The sequence below is a fragment of the Macadamia integrifolia genome, chromosome 14 (assembly GCF_013358625.1).
Source record: "Macadamia integrifolia cultivar HAES 741 chromosome 14, SCU_Mint_v3, whole genome shotgun sequence".
In the NCBI taxonomy this organism is placed as follows: Eukaryota; Viridiplantae; Streptophyta; class Magnoliopsida; order Proteales; family Proteaceae; genus Macadamia; species Macadamia integrifolia.
The window spans coordinates 5,421,369-5,432,699 of record NC_056570.1 but is presented as its reverse complement, the minus strand read 5'-3'; the positions used below and the strand labels follow the sequence as shown (position 1 = coordinate 5,432,699).

The 11,331-nt window shown below is 36.4% G+C and overlaps 1 non-coding gene across 1 annotated transcript; it reads right to left on the bottom strand.

Annotated features, from left to right (window-relative positions):
* Positions 1–3,067: 3,067 nt before the first annotated feature.
* Positions 3,068–3,174, bottom strand: LOC122062197. The gene has a single exon (XR_006134826.1). It is a non-coding gene; the product is annotated as a small nucleolar RNA R71 (small nucleolar RNA).
* Positions 3,175–11,331: the final 8,157 nt, after the last annotated feature.

Genomic DNA, 11,331 nt, shown 5'->3' with positions numbered 1-11,331 from the left:
TTTGTATAGAATGAAGAAGAAGAAACTATAAACAAGGAAGAAGCAGGCAAGCTCTAATTGCATCACAAAGACATTCCCAAGAGAGCAAAGAGCTCAACTCAACGCCCAGAGAGGAAAGCAAGAGCACAATAGTATTGAAGAAGAAAACAGAAAGAGGCGAATTAAATTTAGACTTTGGCCTAAGTTGATGCATTTCAACAGCTATAGTTTTCATATTTTTGCACCCAAAAAATTTATTTTTCATATTTATATGAAAACTTGGATTCCACTTTTAATAAACACTTTCATGTAGTTTTCATATCTTTATGAAAACGCGAATTCCATCTAAGCGGTGCATTTATAATGAATCAATTGATCTGTGGATACCTATAACTTGGGCTGGTTTTTTACTTTAAATTACCTTCATGCCCCTATCATCAGAAGATCTTGGATTGGGTTGTAAATATATATAGTATTGTTATTGTCTTCTACTATTCTTATTAAAATGTAGCTGAAAATCCCTAAACTTAAGGGAAGGGGATCACTGTCAGGATTCAAATCCTCTGCTGTGACCAATGAGTGGCAGTGAGGATCCAACGGTTGGGAGGGCCTCAACAAGCACCCAAGCCTTCAGATCCTCACTGCCACTCACTGCCTCACCGCAGAGGATTTCTGTGCATCACTACCAGGCTGCATGGCCTATGCACCAGTGCGGGGCCAATGAGAGCACTCATATATAACAGGGGTGGGGTGGTCATTTTTCCCTTTCTGTATTTGTGCGCAGGCGACAGACAACATGGCAGCACTCTTTTTCCCTAAACATAAAACATAAGAAAGAATATTGTCAAGTTGTGTAGTGTATGCTAGCGCTTATCTACTCTATCACACTCTCCTCCCTCCTATGAAATGGCATATCTACCCCCTATTTTGGGATGAGAGAGATAGACACAATGAGGTGCTAGTATATGTTACACATCCGAATACAGAACTCAATCCCTGGACATTATATTATGCCCATTAATTTTGGGTCATGGTGTTAAAATTGTATGCAATCCATCTGAGTTATATGGATCAAGTGCATGGAGATGATCACATGTTGTAACAACTCTGTATTTTCCTTCTTTGATCTAATGGCCATCATAATGTAAGGGTCACTATGAGGTCTTGAGTTTGAGTTTCTCTTAGTCACCTCATGAGGGGGGTTTTTTTTTTTCACAAAAGGATATTAATTATCATTTCAATGAAATCTAGCTATATCTATTTGCCAAAAAATGAAATCTTTATCATACCTATCCAAAAAAAAATTCATGGTATACATAATCCTTGTGTTTATGCTTTGAAGGATTCCTAATAACTATTCTGTTATAGCAGATTCAATTTGACTGCCACTAATGCAACATTCTCTTAACATGTATACGTATAGAACAATTAAAGATGATGGGCTTAATACCAAAATATGCATCCCTTTTCATCACAAACAAGACAAAAGAATTCAGCTTGTTATTCCTGTCTTGTGGTTGGAGAAAAGCATTGGGTTTTATATGGTTTCTTATGTACACTCTCTCTCTCTCTCTCTCTCTCTCTCTCTCTCTCTCTCTCTCTCTCTCTCTCTCTCTCTCCTTATAGTTGAGAAGAAAGTAATGTTAAAAAAAAAAAAAAAAACAGAAAAAACAAAAGATCAAAATTGTTGGTCTGGGACTTCTTTGTGCTTAAACACCTATTCACCAAAAGCTTTGAACTGGTCTTATTGAAATTCGACAAAAAATCATTTTGTAGAATCTGATATTCTGTTAATTTTATTTTCAGGTTTATCTTCCATGCAACTTTCTCAACAGAATAGTAAAGGACTCAAGGCGCGGTTGCAACTCAGCCCAATTTCAGTCTCATCTTATTGGGCCTGTTTTAAGAAGTCTTTTTCACTCCTGAAACTGTATTCCACAAGTAGAAGGATGATAATCTTTTCATTCTCAAGAATAAGAGTAAGATGGGAGAATTCCATTGGAAAATATTTCTGATTGAAATTTATGTTTTTTTTTTTTTTTTCCACTTTGATTTGCATGTTTTTTGCTTCCATAAATGCCCCTCATGCTGCCATTAAGAGTGTTTAAAGGGGAATTTATAGAAAGAAAAAAAAGAATAAATATCATCATGAAATCATATGTGAAGAATCATTACTACCTTTGTGTATGGGAGTTGATCCGGACCATAGTTAGCAAATTCGGATTCGGGAATTATTCGGACGGAGAATTATTCGGAATAATTCGGACGATTAATTTAAGGATTCGGTCAAAAAAGCGGTCAAAAAATCTTATTGGGGTTTTAAAAAAAAAAATTTTGTTTTTTTATTTTTTATTTTTTATTTTTGATTTTTTTTTAAATAATGTTTAAATGGACCGAATAATTCGTTTTAATTCGGATTCGGTCCGAATTATTCGCGATTTATATTCATTTTGGAAAAAGTCGCGAATTTTAAAGAATTTTATTTTTAATTCGGATTCGGTCCGAATTTTTGATAAAATTCGGAAAAATTCGGTTCGGCCGAATAATTCACGAATTATTCGGCCGAATTGATAACTCTGGTTGTGGGTAGTTTTCTGTTGCATGAGTATTAGATGGGTACGTAATACTAAGAATCGGTTAGAAAGAAGAGATCCAACAAGTAGTGACCCTATACATTTGCTCTCTTTAAAACCCTTCAAAATGGGAGACTAACAGCAAATCCCTCCACCTAAATCTCTGAAAGATAGGTTCTACCCCGCTAGAACAGCCCAACGTTCCTGCATAGTCCTACCACAAGCCCAGGGTAATAATTTTAAACTCAAATCTCAATACATCACTATGTTGCCCCACTTCCATGGGTTGACCTTTGAGAATGCATACCTATTTCTAAGGGAATTTGAAGAGGTATGTGTCCTAATTAAGATCCAACAACTTTCTAATGATGCTGTTAAGCTTAAGTTTATCACTTTTACATTGAAAGACCAAGCTAAGAAGTGGTTTTATGGGTTACCCACAAATTTCATAAGCTCATGGGAACAGTTCACAATTGTCTTCCTTAAGAAGTTTTTTCCCAACTCATAAAACCAATAAGCTTAGAAGTGATATCCTTTAGTTTAGGCAAAAGCCTAGTGAGTCATTTTCCAAACTTATGGAGAGATTCAAGGATCTACTCCAAGAATGGCCTCACCATGGTCTAGACTTATGGTATTTATGTCAAATAATTTATGAGGGTATTGATTACCCAACTAAAAAAATGATAGAGTCTATGTGCCCTGAGGGATTTACATCCTTTACAAATGAAGGAAAGGCATGAGAATTCTTCTTAACTTAGCTGACAAAACCCGTAGTGAAAATCAACCCAAGAGAGTGAAAGAACCATAGGAGGGACAGGATATTTTATGGATGGGATAGTAGCCAAGGAAGCCCATTTGGATAGCCTAATCAAGAGGATTGAGGCTATTGTTCCTAGAGAGCCATCATTAGTCAATTTGGTTAAGATTTGTGCTTGGTGCCAGTCCCCTGGACATGTCATAGAAGAATGCCTCAACACCTCTGGGGCACTTCTGATGATAGTGTTAATGACTTATACCAAAATAATCTATATAGTAACACCTACAATCCAGGATGGAGAAATCACCCAAATTTCTCTTGGAATCAGGGCAACCAAGCAGGGCCTTTCAATTTTCATAATCAAGGTCAATCTGAACCCCAAAGGCCTCCCTTTGCACAATAATCTTTTTTTCAAAATACTTTTCCTAGGTCAAATGTAGGACCTCAGGCTAGTTTTCCTAGGGCCCCTCTCCTATCATCTTATCAGCAACCCCTTGGCTTTACCAACACTGGAGAGGCAAGTAGAATAAGTGACTTGAAAAAAAATATGGCTCTCCTCATGATAAGTCATCAAAATCTTATGAAGAAACTCACCTAAGTTGTCTCAATTATGGGTGAGAGGGAGAAATGAACTTTACCCAGTCAACCAGAGCCTAACCCTAGGCATCATCAGCTTATTAGTTCATAAACACCAACTAATGCACCACTGAATATAGTACAAGGTCAGACCCAATAAGGGCCCTCTAACCAATGTAATGTTGTTTATGCCCTTAGGAGTGGTAGAGAGTACTAATAGAGCGTTCCTAAATCTTCCCCATCTATTACTCCTGTTAATTCTCCTTCAGTTGAGGACACAAGTGTGCCTCTTGTTCCAGGTTCATCTAATGAACCTAAAGATTCTTCTAAAACTAAAGATGATTTGGTTGAGGAAACCAAAAATGATTCTTTCAAAAAAGGACAAATCCCTAACAGTCCTTATATTCCTCCTATACCATTTCCTAATCGTTTGGTAAACAAAAAGAAGATTGTTTCAATGGATAAAATTTTGGAAGTCTTCTAAAAGGTATAAGTGAACATCCCTCTTTTGGATGACATATCCCAGATCCCTGCCTATGCAAAGGTACTAAAATATTTGTGTACTCACAAACGAATCACTAGTGTGCCCAAGAAAGCGTTCTTAGCAGGTAACATTAGTTCTATAATTACTCAGCCTATAACAGCTAAGTATAAGGATCTAGGGAGCCCTACCATATCTTGTGTCAAAGGCAACACCTACATTGAGCATGCCTTACTTGATTTTGGTGCAAGTGTGAATCTTTTACCTTACCATGTGTATAAGCAACTAGGATTGAGAGAATTGAAAGCCACTGGAACTACTCTTCAGTTGGCAGATAAGTCTGTTAAGATTTCTAAAGGGATGGTTGAGGATGTCTTACTAAAGATGGGGGAATTTATTTTTCCTGTTGATTTCATTGTGTAAGATACCAAGCCCTTCTCAACCAAGGATGAGATCCCAATAATTTTAGGAAGATCATTCTTGGCTATCAGTAATGCATTAATCAATTACCGGAATGGTTTCCTAAGATTATCTTTTGGTAATCAAACTGTTGAGTTTAACATGTTTAGGATAGGCAAGTAACCACATATAGAAGAAGAGATCAATATGCTTGAAGATTTTCTGGATTTTTCTGATGATTTAGTTATTAACTTTGATATTGATTTTGATTCAGAATTTCAAGAGTATATGGATGAATTGGATGATGATAGTGAAAATTTCTTTTCTGAAGTCTTGAGTCTTCACACAACTATGGAGCCCTTAGGACCCCTTTCCAATTCCATTCCCAAACCTTTCATAGTTGAGCCCCTAAGCTAGATCTTAAGGAGTTGCCATCTAATTTGAGGTATGCTTTCCTAGGGCCTGACCAGACTCTTCTTATAATAATTTCTTCAAATTTGACTTCTAGCCAGGAAGAGGAGTTACTTAAAGTGTTAAAAAATAATAAGGAAGCCCTAGGTTGGACCATGGCTGATATCAAGGGTATAAGCCCTTCTATTGTGCAACATTATATACATCTTATGGAGGATTCCAAACCATCCACGGAACCCCAAAGAAGAGTTAACCCAATGATGATGGAAGCCATTAAGAAAGAGATCCTAAAGTGCTTGGATCATGAAATAATTTATCCTATTTCTGACAGCTAATAGGTAAGCCCAGTTCACATAGTGCCTAAGAAGTCTGGTGTGACTGTAGTTCCTAATGCCAATAATAAACTAATTCCAACCCACCTCCAATCAGGGTGGAGAGTGTGCATAGACTACAGGAAACCTAATGTGGCAACCTAGAAGGACCACTTTCCATTGCCATTCATTGACCAGATGTTAGAGAGGTTAGCTGGACATGAATACTATTGCTTTAAAGGACTAACATAAGACCACTTTTGCATGCCCATATGAAACATTTGCTTACAGGCGTATGCCCTTTGGGTTTTCAATGCCCCTGCTACATTTCAACGATGCATGATGAACATTTTTTCTGACATGATCAAAAAACTCTTAGAAGTATTCTGGATGACTTTTCAATTCATGGGAATTCCTATTCTGAATGTCTTCATCATCTTTCTCTAGTTTTGAAAAGGTGCATATCTAAGAATTTGATTTTGAATTGGGAGAAATGCTATTTCATGGTTAAATCTGGTATTGTTTTAGGCCATGTAATATCCAAGGAGGAAATTATAGTAGATAGAGCCAAAGTGGATGTAATTGATAATTTATCACATCCTCAATCTGTTAAGGACGTCCGGTCTTTTCTAGGGCATACGGGCTTCTACAGAAGGTTTATTAAGAACTTTAGTCAGTTAGCCTGACCTCTCACTTCATTACTTGCCAAAGATCAAACTTTTGAGTTTTTTAAAGAGTGCCTAGAATCCTTCAAACAACTTAAGAAGGAGTTGACCAATGCACCCATTGTTCAATCACCTATTTGGACTGAACCTTTTGAACCGATGTGTGATGCTTCGAATTTTGCCATAGGATCAATTTTGGGTCAAAATATTAATAAGTTGCCCACTATCATTTACTAGGCTAGTAGTACCTTAAATGATGCACAACTCAATTATACAACCACTGAAAAAGAATTTTTAGCTGTTGTGTTTGCATTAGAAAAGTTTCGGTCTTACTTAGTTGGTTCACATGTGGTGGTGTATACTAATCATTCTGCTCTTAGATACCTAGTTCAGAAGAAGGATGTCAAAGCCCATCTCATTAGGTGGGTTTTACTATTACAAGAGTTTGATTTAGAAATTAGGAATAAAAAAAGAGTTAAAAACCTAGTTGCAGACCATTTATCCCGGCTTCCCAATTCCTTGACTGTCGATTCTCCAGTCAACGAGAACTTTTCAGATGAACAATTATTTACAATGTCCAATGAATCATGGTTTGCTGACATTGTCAACTTCTTAGTTTCAGGTGTGACTCCGGATCATTGGTCCACCCAAGATAAGTATAGGTTTCATTCCCAAGTTAAGCACTTTTTCTAGGATGATCCTTATTTGTTTAAGATAAATCCGGATCAGATTATCCGACGATGTGTTCTTGATTATGAGCAACATTTCATTCTCTCTTTTTGTCATGATTATGCATGTGATGGACACTTTGGACCTAAGAAGACTGCCGCAAAGGTTCTCCAATACGGATTTTATTGGCCCACTCTTTTTAGAGATGCTTTTGATTTTTGTAAGGCTTGTCCCGCCTGCCAGTCTTTTGGCCGTATCAATAAGAGGAACATAATGCCCCTCAACCCTATTTTGGTAGTTGAGATCTTTGATGTATGGGGCATTGATTTTATGGGACCATTCCTTAATTCTTTTGGGAATTTGTACATACTTTTGGCCATTGATTATGTTTCTAAATGGATAGAGGTCATACCTTGTAAATCTAATGACCACAAAGTGGTAGTCCAGTTTCTCAAAGAGAACATCTTTTCCCACTTTGGTGCACCATGTGCAATAATTAGTGATAGGAGTACTCATTTTTGTAATCGACTTTTTGAGGCCTTAATGAAAAAGTATGGGATTACCCATAAGTTATCTATCATTTATCGCTCCTAAACTAGTGGTCAAGTGGAGGTGTCTAATAGGCAGATCAAACAAATCTTAGAGAAAACTGTTAATCCCAATCGTAAGGATTGATCCCTTAGGCTCATTGATGCCTTCAGGGCCCAACGGACTGCATTCAAGACTGACCTTGGCCAGTCTCCCTCCCGTTTGGTATATGGGAAAGCTTGTCACTTACCAGTTGAGTTGGAGCACAAGGCCTTTTGGGCCATCAAGAAGCTCAACTTTGATTTGTCTGATGCGGGAATTCATCGTAGGCTCCAACTATCTGAGTTGGAGGAACTTATGAATGATGCCTATGAAAGTTCTAGGATTTACAAGGAAAAGACCAAAGCTTTCCATGATAAGCACATTCTGTGTAAATCTTTTACAATTAGTGATAAGGTCTTATTGTACAACTCTCGATTGCATCTTTTCTCTGGTAAGCTTAGATCCCGATAGGATGACCCATTTAATGTCCACAATGTATATCCCCAAGGGGCTGTGGAGATTTTGAATCCAGGAACATAGATAATTTCAAAGGTTAATGGTCAACGTTTAAAATCGTTCCTCGAGTTTCCTACTACTGATAGTGAAGAGGTCATGGATCTCCATGAACTTCTTTACACTGATGACTAACTTTTAATCAGGTATGACCCCCTTGCATTATCTTCGCTTTTAATTCTCTCCATACATTGAGGACATTGCAAGACTTAAGTGTGGGGGAGGGAAACCAGTTTTTATTTTTTTCACTTTGTTTTATTTGTTTTTCTTTTTATTTTTTGAGCTTGCTAAAGCATGAAGTCCTACTTTGGCTTTTGGCTAATGATCATACCATTCGGTTGCTTAATGTATGAAAATAAAATTTTAATTAAGGTACCCATTTTGAACGTAAAAAAACTCTGTTGAGAAAAAAGAAACAAGCCTGTGTCTTGAGATGAGACTTTCTTTTGAAAAATAAGAGACCCTTGTTTTATGGTGTTGGACCAGATGTAAGTCTGTGGGTTCCTTGTACTTTTGATTTGGAGTTGGGAACTTCTTTTTAATTTAGCATGAGTTGACATATGCACAGTTTTAAATGAAATGTGAAATGAGGTATAAAGAAGAATAAGAGTTGATTCCCTTGGAACTAGATAGGTCATTGCACCTCAGGAAGTGTGATATCTTGATCGAAATTCCTTAGGAGAAAATTTCTAAAAAAACTCTAACATCATTGTCTTTATGGGCATATGCAAAAAGCGAAGCTACATAGTAACTTGGGTGTCTGATGTTTGCTCTACCATGTCATTCAGGCCAAAAGTAGTGGAGTGGAATAGAGTTTATTAAGCGAAAAAAGGAGAAAAAATGTGCAAATGTCATTAATGCTAGGTAACATGTTTGGTAAAAAACACTCCAACGCCCTAGTCATTGGTTTCCTATTTCTTCACAAGTGATTTTGCCTCAATATAAGGATGCTATAGAAGACACGAAGTGAGTTCCAAATTAAGAAATATGCTAATGCCTGGAATTGATAAAGGGTAATAAAAGAGTGGGGGTCTGTTGTAAGAGGAATTATCTTTACTTTGGATCGATATGGTCCTTACATTTAACCAAGGTTGGGATTTATTTATTCTGAATTTTGGGTGTATATTCACTGCAAACACCCACGAGACACAACTCGTCCACTAGGGGTGACCTAGGGGTTTAAAGGTTTGTTGCACATGCTAAGTGCAACCGTGATTCCTACGAAAGTGAGTTAGGCTTTTTGTTTTTATTCTTTTTCTTTTTGTTTTGCTCGAGGACTAGCAAAGTGTAAATGTGGGGGAATTTTGATGAGCACATTTATGTGTGAAATCTAATATAGTAAAACATGCATTTTACATATTTAGAATGGAGCTACCTTGGGTTTTACTCTCTTTCTGTAGGTTTTATATTTTCAAGGCCTTAAGGACTATCGGGGGCTATATCTCTAATTTTACACATAAAGAGATCCTATTTCTTTTTATGGTTATGAAGAGGACAAAATTCTCAGCAAGATGGAAGTGTTCAATTGTAAGTACACATTCGTTTGGTCAACCGTACAAGTGATTATTCTTTTCGGGCCAGAAAAAGAATAATGGATAGAACTGAACCGAGATGTAAAACCAACCCATCTGTAGTTATCCCAAGGGTATAAGGAATATTCTAAATACCAACATGGATCGATGGACCATATCTTTAAGTGATTAAAGATTCGTTTTTGGTAACAACAACTACCTAGCGTAGTTGGTGAGTTGTGGTATGCAAAATCCCTTGCTTATTAAGAGGTTTCAAGTTCGAACCTCTTGGCTGCCATTTTGTTGAGATTTTTTTTAGAAGATTTTCTCTCTCCTACTCATCACTTAAAGGAGGTCGGCCAAGATAGTTGTACGCAAGTTTAAAGAAGAGAGAGAGAAAATAAAGAGAAAAAATAGGAAAGAAGAAAAAAAAGAAAAAAGAAGACAAGTGCATGGATGGAATTTTCCATTAAAATAGAATATTGTTCAAATCCAAGCAAGAAAAATCGACCAAAGGGGGTTTCTTATGCAAGAAGAGAGAGAAAAATATAAAAAAAGAGAAAAAATGGGAAGAAAAAGGCAAGAAAAATTGTGGGAGATCTCTCTCCACACGTTTTCTCTCTTCTCTCTCCTTCACTTCATCAACAAGTTAAAAAAAATATCTTTTTTTTTAGAAGCTAAAATCTTTAGCTTCCCTCCCCCATTCTCTATATAATAGAATTAACACAAGGGGATGATGCACTTCATTCTTCTTCTAGGGTTTTTTCTTAGTTGCTCTATCTCTTTCTCTAGCTCTAGTTCTAGGTTTATGCTTTAAACATTTTTGTAAGTTCTTTTTATTCAATTAATGCAAGCACTTTTGTTTTTTATTCAGTCTTTTATTTTTACTGTTTAAACAATTGAAGTTGTAATTTTCAAGTTCTAGTTCTAGGCTTAGTTCTAGGTGACAAGAACAAGCTATGAAGCATGTCTTTCAAGTTCAATTTTTTTTTCTTCAGATTTGTTTTCTCTAGTACTAAAAATTTCAGATTTAGTTTATTTCAAATCTGATTTTTAGTATTGGTAGTATCTCAAATCGGTTAAGTTTTCAGTTTAAGAGTTGAAGTTTAAGTAAGTAGGCTCATTCAGTAGTCTTCTCTCCCCCCTCTCATTCCCTCTTCTGACTACCCTTTCTTTCTTAATCTAGGATTTTAATTTCAGTCGTTACATTATTGCTATCCCTTTCCCCTAAGGTTCATGGCTAGTGTTTGTGTTGGCTTTGCCCCTCCTAGCCATAGAACCATCATTTTATTATTTTTATTTTAATTGCCTCCCTTTCCCTAAAGCCAAGTAGAGTAACACTTGTAAGAGTGATTCTCTGGTTAAGTAGGGAAGCTCATATTATGATACATCCCTCGGGCTAAGTAGAAAAACCTACTTATGAGTCTCTCTCTAGCTTTATCCCCTTTTCTTTTCTTTTATTTTTATTTCAGTATTTTTTTTCTTTATTGTTTTTTTAATTGCGTGGGTTGTTTATTTTTAGTTATTTATTTATTTAATTTTAATTATGTGGCTTGCGTCTTTAAATTCTTAGATGACGAATGGTTAGGACATTATTTTAGATACATATGTTGAGGACGGTAAGTAGAATTAGATCACAACTATTAATATGTTCACTTTCGCATTATTAAAAGAAGTAAAAAAATAAAGTGGTTTCTCTCCTTGTGTTTGACCCGTAGCTATACTGATCCGTACGCTTATGGTTACATTTTAAAATCTTAAACAGCAATCATGGCACTAGTAACACATTAGCCATGCTGGACAAGTTTCCTCTTCGGGAAACAATCACATCGTACCGTGGGTGTGACATTTTGGAAAGGCACATCGAATATACAACAAATGGGTTATCCAACACTTTACTTATAGCATAGGGAGTG